Source organism: Strongylocentrotus purpuratus, unplaced genomic scaffold (assembly GCF_000002235.5).
Source record: "Strongylocentrotus purpuratus isolate Spur 01 unplaced genomic scaffold, Spur_5.0 spur5_scaffold_21, whole genome shotgun sequence".
NCBI lineage: Eukaryota > Metazoa > Echinodermata > Echinoidea > Camarodonta > Strongylocentrotidae > Strongylocentrotus > Strongylocentrotus purpuratus.
The window spans coordinates 22,089,323-22,101,480 of NW_022145607.1; positions in this window are offsets into that span (position 1 = coordinate 22,089,323).

Sequence of the window (12,158 nt, forward strand, 5' to 3'; positions counted from 1 at the left end):
TTGTTATTAACGATTTTGCTATAAAATTGACCATATTATCTTTGGACAGTTTTCTAAAGAGTTTCAAGTCATTAGTGAAGATAATGTATGAGAAACATAATGTGGAGAAACATGCGCTTGCGCGCAATTCATATTGTGGGGAAAATTCAAGGGGAAAATCACATTTTGTGCACTATAATTATGCAAATTATCATCAAGCCTACCAAATGCGGTATCATTTTGTCGAGAATTCTTTATTTTCTTTCAAATGGCACCTCATTCATGGAAACATTGTGGTTATAGTAAAGAAAATCTTCAGTAAAAACTGTTAAATATTACATACATATGGCGGTTATTTTGAAATATAGCAACTGTTTTTCAGCAAAATATTTCCAGGAATTCGACCTAAAATGTTGGCAGGGAGGTCTTCTGAACAAGTTGATACCAAACAAACTTTAACAATATCCAATGTCTTAAAACCCTCAAATTGGACTTTTGCCCGCGATTATGCTCCTAATTAACTAAAATAACAGACTAAATTCATTTACTCTCACCAATGACGGATGAAGTGCAGAGAAGTAGCAAAATGTCTCTCATAGTAACGGCGGATTTATGTCTTTGCATCTATTGTATAATCAGAAAGAAAACAAATAAGGGATTCAGCACTGCTAATAGTAATATCGTTTTCTCACTTTTACGAAAAGTGATGTAGAAAGATAAAAATGAAGCCCTGAAACTATTGGATTGACTTAGAGATAATGATGGGGATAACGAAATACATTGACAAGGAACGCTTTGCAAATGTTTTAATAACCAAACATGCCACATGGGGTCATTAATGTTAGGTAGACATCATCATCATCATCAACTTCAGGTGGCGCTTTAAAGCGCTGCTGTGGCCTTCACGAGAGCACGCCATGCAACTCTTTCACCTGCTATTTGTGTTGCACCTTTCATTCCTTGTCCAGACACTTTCTTGATATCATCAGTCCATGATATTGATGGACGACCTTTACCCCGTTTTCCTTCGACTGCTTCTTGAAGTATTTGCTTCTCAACCCCTTCAGATCTCCTCACAATGTGCCTCAAATAGTTTAGTTTTCTCCCCTCTGATGGTCAAGTCTGTTCCAATCTTTTCCAGGACCCACACATTTGTCTTTTTATCTTTCCATGACACCTGCAACAGCCTCCTGTAGCACCACATTTCAAAGGCATCAACTCTCTTTCTGTCATTCTCTTTGTCATGGCCCAGGACTCACTTCCGTAAGTAGCAATAGAGAAAGAAGTTGCTTGAAGCAGACGAACCTTCAGACTGAGAGATAGGCCTCGGCTCTTCCAGATGTTTGTCTTTTTGGTGTTTAGAAGAAGGTCTTTCTCTTCACTTGCCTGTTTGATGCGATTCACCTGTAGACTTCCACATCTCAGAAGTCAAGTTGTCAAAGCCAGGAGACTTGTTATCCTTCAGTTGTTTCATTGCAAGCTCCTCTTCTGATCTTAATGGAGGGGGCTCCATTTCATCACTTTCCTCCCTCTGAGTGTGAACTTGTTCCTGTGCAGCAAACAGCTTGGTACTATACTGCACCCATCTTTCCTTGATGTCTTCATTCTTCGTCAGTGTTGCCATTTCCTTCATTAATTACATCCAGTCTTGTGATTCTTTTCTTTGTGATTTCTTTCACAATTGCAAACGCTGCCTTGGAGTTGTTCTTGTGACGCTATAAGTCTTCACAATGCCCCTCGATGTATTTCCTTTTGTCCTCCTTCACACTACTTATAACCGCCTTATTGAGTCTCGTCCATTCTCCTCTATTGCGTTTTGCTTTTGCCCTCTTCCTGTCATCAGCAATGTCGAAGGTCTGATTTGAGATCCATGGTTGTTTCCGCTTCCTTTTCTTTGGGATGTGATTCGACCTAAAATGTTGGCAGGGAGGTCTTCTGAACAAGTTGATACCAAACAAACTTTAACAATATCCAATGTCTTAAAACCCTCAAATTGGACTTTTGCCCGCGATTATGCTCCTAATTAACTAAAATAACAGACTAAATTCATTTACTCTCACCAATGACGGATGAAGTGCAGAGAAGTAGCAAAATGTCTCTCATAGTAACGGCGAATTTATGTCTTTGCATCTATTGTATAATCAGGAAGAAAACAAATAAGGGATTCAGCACTGCTAATAGTAATATCGTTTTCTCACTTTTACGAAAAGTGATGTAGAAAGATAAAAATGAAGCCCTGAAACTATTGGATTGACTTAGAGATAATGATGGGGATAACGAAATACATTGACAAGGAACGCTTTGCAAATGTTTTAATAACCAAACATGCCACATGGGGTCATTAATGTTAGGTAGACATCATCATCATCATCATCAACTTCAGGTGGCACTTTAAAGCGCTGCTGTGGCCTTCACGAGAGCACGCCATGCAACTCTTTCACCTGCTATTTGTGTTGCACCTTTCATTCCTTGTCCAGACACTTTCTTGATATCATCAGTCCACGATATTGATGGACGACCTTTACCCCGTTTTCCTTCGACTGCTTCTTGAAGTATTTGCTTCTCAACCCATTCAGATCTCCTCACAATGTGCCTTAAATAGTTTAGTTTTCTCCCCTCTGATGGTCAAGTCTGTTCCAATCTTTTCCAGGACCCACACATTTGTCTTTTTACCTTTCCATGACACCTGAAACAGCCTCCTGTAGCACCACATTTCAAAGGCATCAACTCTCTTTCTGTCATTCTCTTTGTCATGGCCCAGGACTCACTTCCGTAAGTAGCAATAGAGAAAGAAGTTGCTTGAAGCAGACGAACCTTCAGACTGAGAGATAGGCCTCGGCTCTTCCAGATGTTTGTCTTTTTGGTGTTTAGAAGAAGGTCTTTCTCTTCACTTGCCTGTTTGATGCGATTCACCTGTAGACTTCCACATCTCAGAAGTCAAGTTGTCAAAGCCAGGAGACTTGTCATCCTTCAGTTGTTTCATTGCAAGCTCCTCTTCTGATCTTAATGGAGGGGGCTCCATTTCATCACTTTCCTCCCTCTGAGTGTGAACTTGTTCCTGTGCAGCAAACAGCTTAGTACTATACTGCACCCATCTTTCCTTGATGTCTTCATTCTTCGTCAGTGTTGCCATTTCCTTCATTAATTACATCCAGTCTTGTGATTCTTTTCTTTGTGATTTCTTTCACAATTGCAAACGCTGCCTTGGAGTTGTTCTTGTGACGCTATAAGTCTTCACAATGCCCCTCGATGTATTTCCTTTTGTCCTCCTTCACACTACTTGTAACCTCCTTTTTGAGTCTCGTCCATTCTCCTCTATTGCGTTTTGCTTTTGCCCTCTTCCTGTCATCAGCAATGTCGAAGGTCTGATTTGAGATCCATGGTTGTTTCCGCTTCCTTTTCTTTGGGATGTGATTCTTTGCTGCATTTTTCTTTCATGTCTTCCCACAGCTCATTTGGTGTTTGCTCTGCTTCATCGTTTCTCAACAGCAACTCAAACTTGTTCTTCACTTCCACTGATAATTGAGAAGAGATATTTTCCACATCATACCTTGTGGGAGCTGAATCACATTTCTAAGCTTTCAGTCTTAGTCTCAGTTCAGCCACAATCAGCTGATGATCGCTGCCACAGTCAGCACCTGACGTTCTGTGGTGAGGCCCGCCATCTCCTCTTGACCATGATGTAGTCTATCTGGTTTCTGGCTCTGTCTATCGGACTCATCCACGTCCACAGTCTTCTGGGATGATGTTCAAACCACGTGTTACCAATGATTAAACTGTTTGCTACACAAAATTCTTCCAGTCGATCTCCTTTTTTTATTTCTGATGCCAAGACCATAATTGCCAATGAACTCAGATTTTCCCTCGTTTTACCAATCTTGGCATTCCAGTCACCCAATAATATGAGGAAATCTTTCTTAGGAATGCTGTCTACGACATCTCTTACCATCTCATAGAAATCAGTGATTTCTTCCTCCGGGGCATCTGCTGTTTGTGCATATACCTGAATTATGGAGATATTCATAGGATGCCCTTGTAATCTCACAGTCATAATCCTCTCGTTGATCGGGTTGTATCCCAAGACACATTTAGCTGTAGCCTTCTCTATGATGAATCCCACATCCCTTCGCTTCTTTCCACTTTCTTTCCCTGAAAAGATGATTGTATTTCCTTCGTCTGATGTAAATCTACCTTGTCCAAGCCACCATGATTCAGATATTTACAAAACTTTAGTATCAGTTATAGCCATCTCCTTCTCCACCATTTCCACCTTCCAATCTGACATACCACGCACGTTCTACTTGGCTACATTGATTGGTTTCTATAGAAGGATGATGTTCCTTTCCATCATGGGACCTTCAAGAAAAGAACTTTCTACAAGAGGCTTTGATCCTGATCCGGCATCAACCGCAGGCGTACTACGAGCAGTATCTCTCTCTTCCGCAGTAGCTCTTGACGTATCTTCTGGCCTGCGGGTTCCACCTTCCGATACCCACTTGATTTGTTGATTTTGTACTCTCATGATTACAAACGGGACCAATTTATAATGGTGGGAGGCCAGATCCTTCCATCGCAGTACAGAAGCCATAAGCATTGATGCCGACTTGCCCTCTGCTCCCCCGTAGCCACCGTCGTCCAAGGTTTGGATCCACCAACTACATGTACTGCATCGCTGCTGCCCGGTGCAGGACAGGGTTTATTTTATTGAAAGCGACCGCTGCCTTGTCATGTTCTCGTCATAGAGTTATGAGAGTTTTTCTAGAGCTAACAGCGTCACCTATTAGCTCCTCTCCTCTGGTAAGAACTCCTCTGGTAAGAACACCAGGTTGACATAACGAAATTAAAACTCCCCCCCCCCCCCCCCCCCCAAAAAAAAAAAAAAACATTCAAGTGAGCTTTATTTGGTAATTTTTTCCTTGAAATATACATGTATAAAATTCAGCTATCTATACATTTGTTATCCAATACTAATAATCATCCTCATGGAATTCTGTGATAAAACCCCGTTTGACCCTTGATTAGTCTTACCTTAATAGAAATTGTCCTCTGCTCTTATCTTGAAATGCGTAAAAGTGTGCTTATTTGCACACAAACTGATAGATAGAAAATGCTCAAGTGCAATAGATTTTTGTAGTTCATTTAATAAACGACACTTCAATTTGGCAGCTGTTCGCAATTGATTTCTGTTTAAGGTGCTGTAGAGCGGGTGTGTTCCTGCTGAAGGAGCATTACGGACAGTGGCTGGCTTAATTTGTGTGGTAGATGTTATATACCATTGGACCAATCAGAGAGCTGCATAGTGCGTGCCTTTATTAATTTTCATGTGTATATCAATTATATCTATGAACATAAAGTGTCTATCTAAGAGTTAATATGCAGCGGGGGATCTAAGATTTCCGATTTGGGGGGGGGGGGGGGGGGACAAACCAACAATTGCGCAAAGCGTACTGCCAGCGCGTTGAGCGCTAGCCCTTCTTTAAGGGGACAAAGGGCCCACCTTCTGGCTCCCCTTTCTTTTGGAATCGGCCCCCACCTGGACCCATCACTGATATATATATATATATATATATATATATATATATATAACCCTACATGGTACATTAAGTGGACATCATAAAAATCCTAACCCTAACCCTAAAACCTAACCCTAAACCTAACCCTAACCCTAACCCTAACCCTAACCCTAATGTCTACTTAATGACTCATTTTTTCACTCCCAATGTCCTTCCAATGACGCCTTTAGTAAAATTACATATATAGAGAGAGATATATAACAAAATTGGGCCTTCCACGAGAAATAAAACGTAAAAAATGTTAAGAGGACACCAAATTGTCCTCCTAATCACAATGTCTACTTAATGACTCATTTTTCACTCCAAATGTCCCTCTAATGACGCCTTTAGTAAAATATATGTATGTATATATATATATATATATACGCATGTATCCTGTAAAATGCAAAATATGTATCTGTATTTGAAATATGTATTTAATCATAATAAACATAAATTAATTAGTCTACTGATAGCACAAATAATTAGTCACTATACTGTTATCGTGGTGATATTATAAACCTTTATGTGCTCAACATTGGTCAGGCTCCATTAAATTTAGAAAAATAACGTTTTAGGATTTTAAGTAATTTTGTTGCAAAAAGTTACATGATAGCTTTCACTCCTACCAATTAAAATGCACGTGATACACTTTAAAAAGAGAGAATCCATTGTAAGTAATTTTGTTGCAAAAAATTACATGATAGCTTTCACTCCTACCAATTAAAATGCACGTGATACACTTTAAAAAGAGAGAATCCATTGTAAGTAATTTTGTTGCAAAAAATTACATGATAGCTTTCACTCCTACCAATTAAAATGCACGTGATACACTTTAAAAAGAGAGAATCCATTGTGGCGAGTGTGCATTATGTTTTGAAACCAAATAATGCGATGCGGTTGGAAGAAGGTTATCAAGGAGGAACGATTTCCAAACAGTACTTTGTTCTGTATGATTAATGGGTTCATGGCTGTATAATTATATTCGATGAACTTTTAATGTGTTTCTGTAAAGAAATATTGTAAATTTAGATACCAAAAATACGCCCTAAATAAATACAAAATATCGATAGAGCGAGTTTGGTTAATGCTCACCAACGTACTCTGATTATCGACATTATGTCCGGGCCATTCATCCTATTACATATTTAGGCAAACAGTGCAAATCTAAATATTGTATGACCATCAAAGTATTTAGTTTATCTACACGGATCCGTTATTTTCAGTTTAAGATAATACATCGTATACTTGGTGTTAATAAATATCTTAAATTATTAAATATTTCGCAGTCAGACCTATGTTCATTTTGTTAAAGCTCCGTGGAATCTATAGAACATTTATTTTGGGATTGCCCAATCATTAAAAGGTTTATTGCGGATGTCCAACATTTCATTTTAGAGGATAAAGGTACTTTGAATAAAATTAATTTCATATTTGGGTTTTATGGAAATGTTGGAGTTCAATTTAATTTTGTTATTTTATATGCCAAATACTATATATTTTCCAACAAATGCAAAAATATTGTACTCTCACTTAATTCTTTTAAATGCATGTTAAGGTACAATACATTTATGTTAAAAATAACAAATTTGTATCATTTGATAATAGGTGGAAAAACATTGTGTTGCTTTAAAAAATAATTATCTTGTATGATCAGCTATATTTTTGATGTTGATTCTATTGGTTATATTATGTATGTATATTCATATATGTTTTGTTATGTTTTGTAAAGTCGAAAGCAATATCGAATAAAGATGATTCTATTAAAGAAAAAAAAAAGTATTTGGTTTGTGATAATTTCCACTGAATCCACTATCGTACACAGATAATATGATTAATATTGTTTTACTTACGGCTACCCCCCCCCCTTCCCAAAAGAAAAGAAAAAAGGAAAGACATAAAATACCCATTTTTTAAAAATATTTTGTTTACTGAACTGCAAAACCTGCCAAAATGAAACGATTATTTCCAGGCATCGGTAACAAATGGAAGTGAGATGAGAATAATGATCACCATCGCAACCTGAAGTACAATGCATCGTGCACGACATACACATATCATCATTTAATATCCAATGAATGAGCCATGACATGAACACCTCGATTAGTTTATTGTTGAAAACCCGAGTTTAATTCTACTATGACTTGGATAATTAGGTGATTATAAATGGATGAATGCAGTTTTGAGATAGCTCAAGCAAATGAAAATGTCAGCATAGTGATGTGTATTAATTATTCAAAAAACAATTTCCGCCATTCGAGGCCAATATGTCAAAATGCAAAGAAAGAAAGAAAGAAGAAAATGGCATTCGTTGACGACGTCACTACATCATTTTTCGTTTACTATTTTTTCAACGTGGCAACGATGAAGCTCGATTCATCAAAAAGCTAGTACTCGTGTTATAGATCAAATTTCCATTCATGAATAAACATAGAATTATTTAGGAAACGTCACCATATTTTAAAATGTAAATTGCGATGATAGGATAGGTCACAAACAATTAGACTTTGATTATTTATTGAAAATTAAAGATAAGAGTTTAAAGAATTTACTGGGGAATAAAGATCATCTGCACACTCTGTTGGCTTTCATAAAAGCTACAGGTAGATACCACTCATTATAGCTAACGAGTTATAACTAACTTTGCCAAGGTGGGTTTTTTTTAAGAAAAAGAAGAAAAAGAAGAAAAAAGCAAATTGTATGCAAATTTTTCTTATCGTCTTTTCTTTGTCGTTCTTCGACTTCTCTCTCTCTCTCTTGGAGAGGAAGGGAAAGGAAAGTATAGTTTAGCACTGCACAGTTAACCCCTACTATTAATAAAATACTCGCACCCTGTTCACGGTCGACAGCTAAATTATTGCCCGTACCATCGAATAAACGGAAGCTGTACAGTACATGATACCCACTGAAGAGGAAAAGAAACAGCGCCATTTAATCATCAGTGATGAACAACTAAAAAAAAACAGTACAACCAGGCAGAAATAATTTTTTTAGATTGGTCAGCCTTAAACCCAAGAACAACAACAACAACAAAGTTTTGCCCCAGACAACTATCCTAGGGGGGTAGTTGTATGGGGGTAGTTGTCCCGGGGGGGGGGGGTCGTCCTAGAGGGTGGTTGCAGGCGCGGATCTACGGGGGGGGGGGGGTTTAGGGGGTTTAAACCCCCCCCCCCTTGGGCGGCCCCCCCCCCCCCCAAAAAAAAAAAAAAAAAAAAAAAAAAAAAAGGGGGAAAAAAGGGGGAAAAAAAGAAAAAAAAGAAAAAAAGAAAGAAAAAAGAACGCACGCTGGAGAGAAACCCTTTCAAGTGCAAATATTGTGAGAAGATATTCAACTCATCTGGTAACTTAACCAAACACATGATAACTCTGGATATAACTGTGTATTTAACTGTTACTTGATTTAAAAAGACGTTATCATGCACTGCTTTTCATGGTCTCCATTGTGTTAATAGATGCCAGGAAAACATCACTTACGGGGTTCAAATAAACACCCCAAAAAAAATCGGTTCGCCGCTTCGCGGCTCGTGGACGATGCTCCGCATCGTCATTATTGGTCAACCCCCCCCCCTTAGCAAAAAGCTAGATCCGCCCCTGGGTTGCCCTAGGGGTTAGTTGTCCTAGGGGGTAGATGACGGGGGTAGTTGTCTGTGGATAGTTGTCCGGGGATACGGAGAAAGAATGATCTCCATGGCGACCAGAAGTAAATTGCATCGCGCAAGATATAGACATAATTACCATCATTATACATTCAAAAAGCCATGGCATGAACACCTCTATTCGTAAAATTGTTATAAATCTAATTTAATTCTCCTTTGATTAGGATAAGTAGGTGATCATGAACTGATGAATGCAGTGTTGAGAAAGCGCCAGCAAGTAATCATGTAGGCATAGTGATGTGGATCAATTATTCAAGGACAATTTCTGCCATTCGAGAGCAAATTGTAATGCTAAAATGCAACTTTTAAAAAATAGAGAACACCAAATCTACAGAAAATGGCCTCTATAGTTGAAGACGTCACTATTTCATTAAAAAGCAATGATATTAATGTCGAATAGATGATGATTATAATATGTCATGCACGGTGAAATGCACTTCAGGTCGCCATGGCGATCATTCTTCTCATCTCATTTCTATTTGTTTAATACCAATGCTAAGAAATAATCGTTTCATTTTAGCAGGTTTTGCAGTTTAGTTTTTTTTGTAATTCTTTTTTTGGGGGTATTTTTAGATTTTTTTTGGCGGGGGGATAGCCGTAAGTAGAAAAAATGAATCATATTAGTTGTGTACGATAGTGGATTCAGTGAAAATTATCACAAACCCGATACTTTGGTGGTCATACAATATTTGAATTTGCAATGTTTGCCTATATATGTATAGGATGAATCCCCCGAACATTACGTCGATAATCAGAGTTCATTGGTGAGCATTAACCAAACTCACTCTATCGCTATTTTGGATTTATGATGGGTGTATTTTCGGTATCAAATTTACACTATTTCTTCACAGAAAAACATTGAAAGTATATCATACTGCCCTGAACCCATAAACATACGAAACTAAGTATACCGTTTGGAAATCGATCCTCTTTGCTAACCATTTTTCAACCGCATAGTATTATTTGGTTTAAAAACATAATGAACATTCATCACAATAGATTCTATCTTGCCAAAGTGTATCGAATGTGGTTTTCAGGGGCGCATAATAATTTACCCATTGTTTTAAAATATTTAACCCCCCCCCCCCCCCCCCGGGTTTCCCTAAATGAATATCAATAACATCATAGACAAGGGCCTTCACAAGGCGCCTTTTGAGGCCCGTTAATATAATTGTCCTAATTAAAATTCATGACTTAACAACAGAAAAGACATTACTCTTCGCGCCAACTACTTACTAGTAGTATACCACGCCATTCCAAAGGAGGAGGGTGACGTAACAATGGTGTTTTGCGCACCAGCTAAATGCGCGCACGTACATCATAGCAACCGCCTTCAAAGACGTATGTAAAAAGTAATCAACGAAATAAAAGGAATAATTATTCTAAGCAGGGAATATGAACTCATCCTCTTTTTTTCTCCAGCCCTTTGGATTTATAGGATATATGGACATGCATTTTGTTCATCGTAAAACTATATTCAGGTAAGCTTAATTTGGTTTAGTAAAGGAAAGCAAAGCGAAACAAAAAGTTTGCCTAAAAATTATAAACAGTTCTCTAGATCTAGAATCGATTTTCATATAGTTCTCGAGAAGAAACAAAACACGTTTATCTTCCGATATTTCATTGAATTCCTTTATTTTTCCCTAACTCTCACTTTGCTCCAGATGGAAGAAGTCTCAACAGTCGGTAACTGAACAAGTTTCTTTTTTATCTTGTTATGGAGTTCTCATTTCTCAGTGCTCTGTTCTTATATAGCGTATATCACATTATGATATGTTGACTCTATTGCTCCGAAAGACTTTGGTTGTTATTACCCCGGCTTTATCTCCAGCAACCGAAGCATTCAAGGAATTAACCATACCAGGTACACACTTACTGCCCGTGGGTCTATGGTGGCAAATGTAGATTAATAATAGGACGTACTATACATGTAAGTGCAGGGAAACTAACCCCTAAACCAAATGATCTTGCTGTTGGTATTTAATTTCCTTCCATGGCATGGCAAATGATGAAACACAAGCAAAACCATCATATCCACATGATTACATCTAATCAGAGAAAACACATAAACTGCAACTCTGTTTTTACATTTTAGTCCTGAAATTTATTTTACAAACAAAGATACCGTTTGTTGACATTTGAACAGGGGTGCATGTATAAAATGGATTTGCATCCATAGACCTAGTCACCCTACCCCCCCCCCCCCAGCAATGCGCCTTAATGTAGACCACTGTCCTCGTGGTCCTCTCTAAACAAAATAAGGGGCGGTAATCTGAAAATGATATTAGGTTATATGTTTGTAGAAATGATGTCGAATAGCAGGCGGCATTCTATTAAAGTTAAAACAGAAATATTCACAAACACCAATGGTAAGTCTTAGTTCCAAGCATTTTTAGTTTGGTACGACACTTGACATCATTTTCTCTAACATAAAGGTTAACATCGTTTTTAACATATGGCTCCACGCCACGGTACACAGGCAAGTTCATGTTACCAAAACAAAATAAAAAAGCAATTCAGACAGAATTACAAAGAAAATTTTCAGCGAGTTCAGAGGAAGCAGTACACCATGTTTTAACATCTAGAACTCAAATATTCAAGTAGCAAAGCTTCCCTTAACATAGTCTTTTAATACTTTGTTTGCTTTCTTCACCCTCCCTACACAGTTGCTCATTTGCAACACTTGTAATTTTGCACAAAACAATAGACGGCAGTTGACGGAAGGCTTGCTTTGTGCAACACAATGGCTTTGAAAAATTAACCAATTCCTTGTCTTGATAAGCTCCATCAAAACCATTTTACACAGTTAAAGATTAATCTTGCACTGAAAACAGTTAAGTATTGAAGCCTTTGGTATATCTATCCCATAATAAATACAATGTGACACATAGTTTTGTGCATATAAAGAGTTAATGTGTAGTCAAGAAGAAATTCCTGCTATTAAGTAAGAATCAAGAATAATATTAGTGCT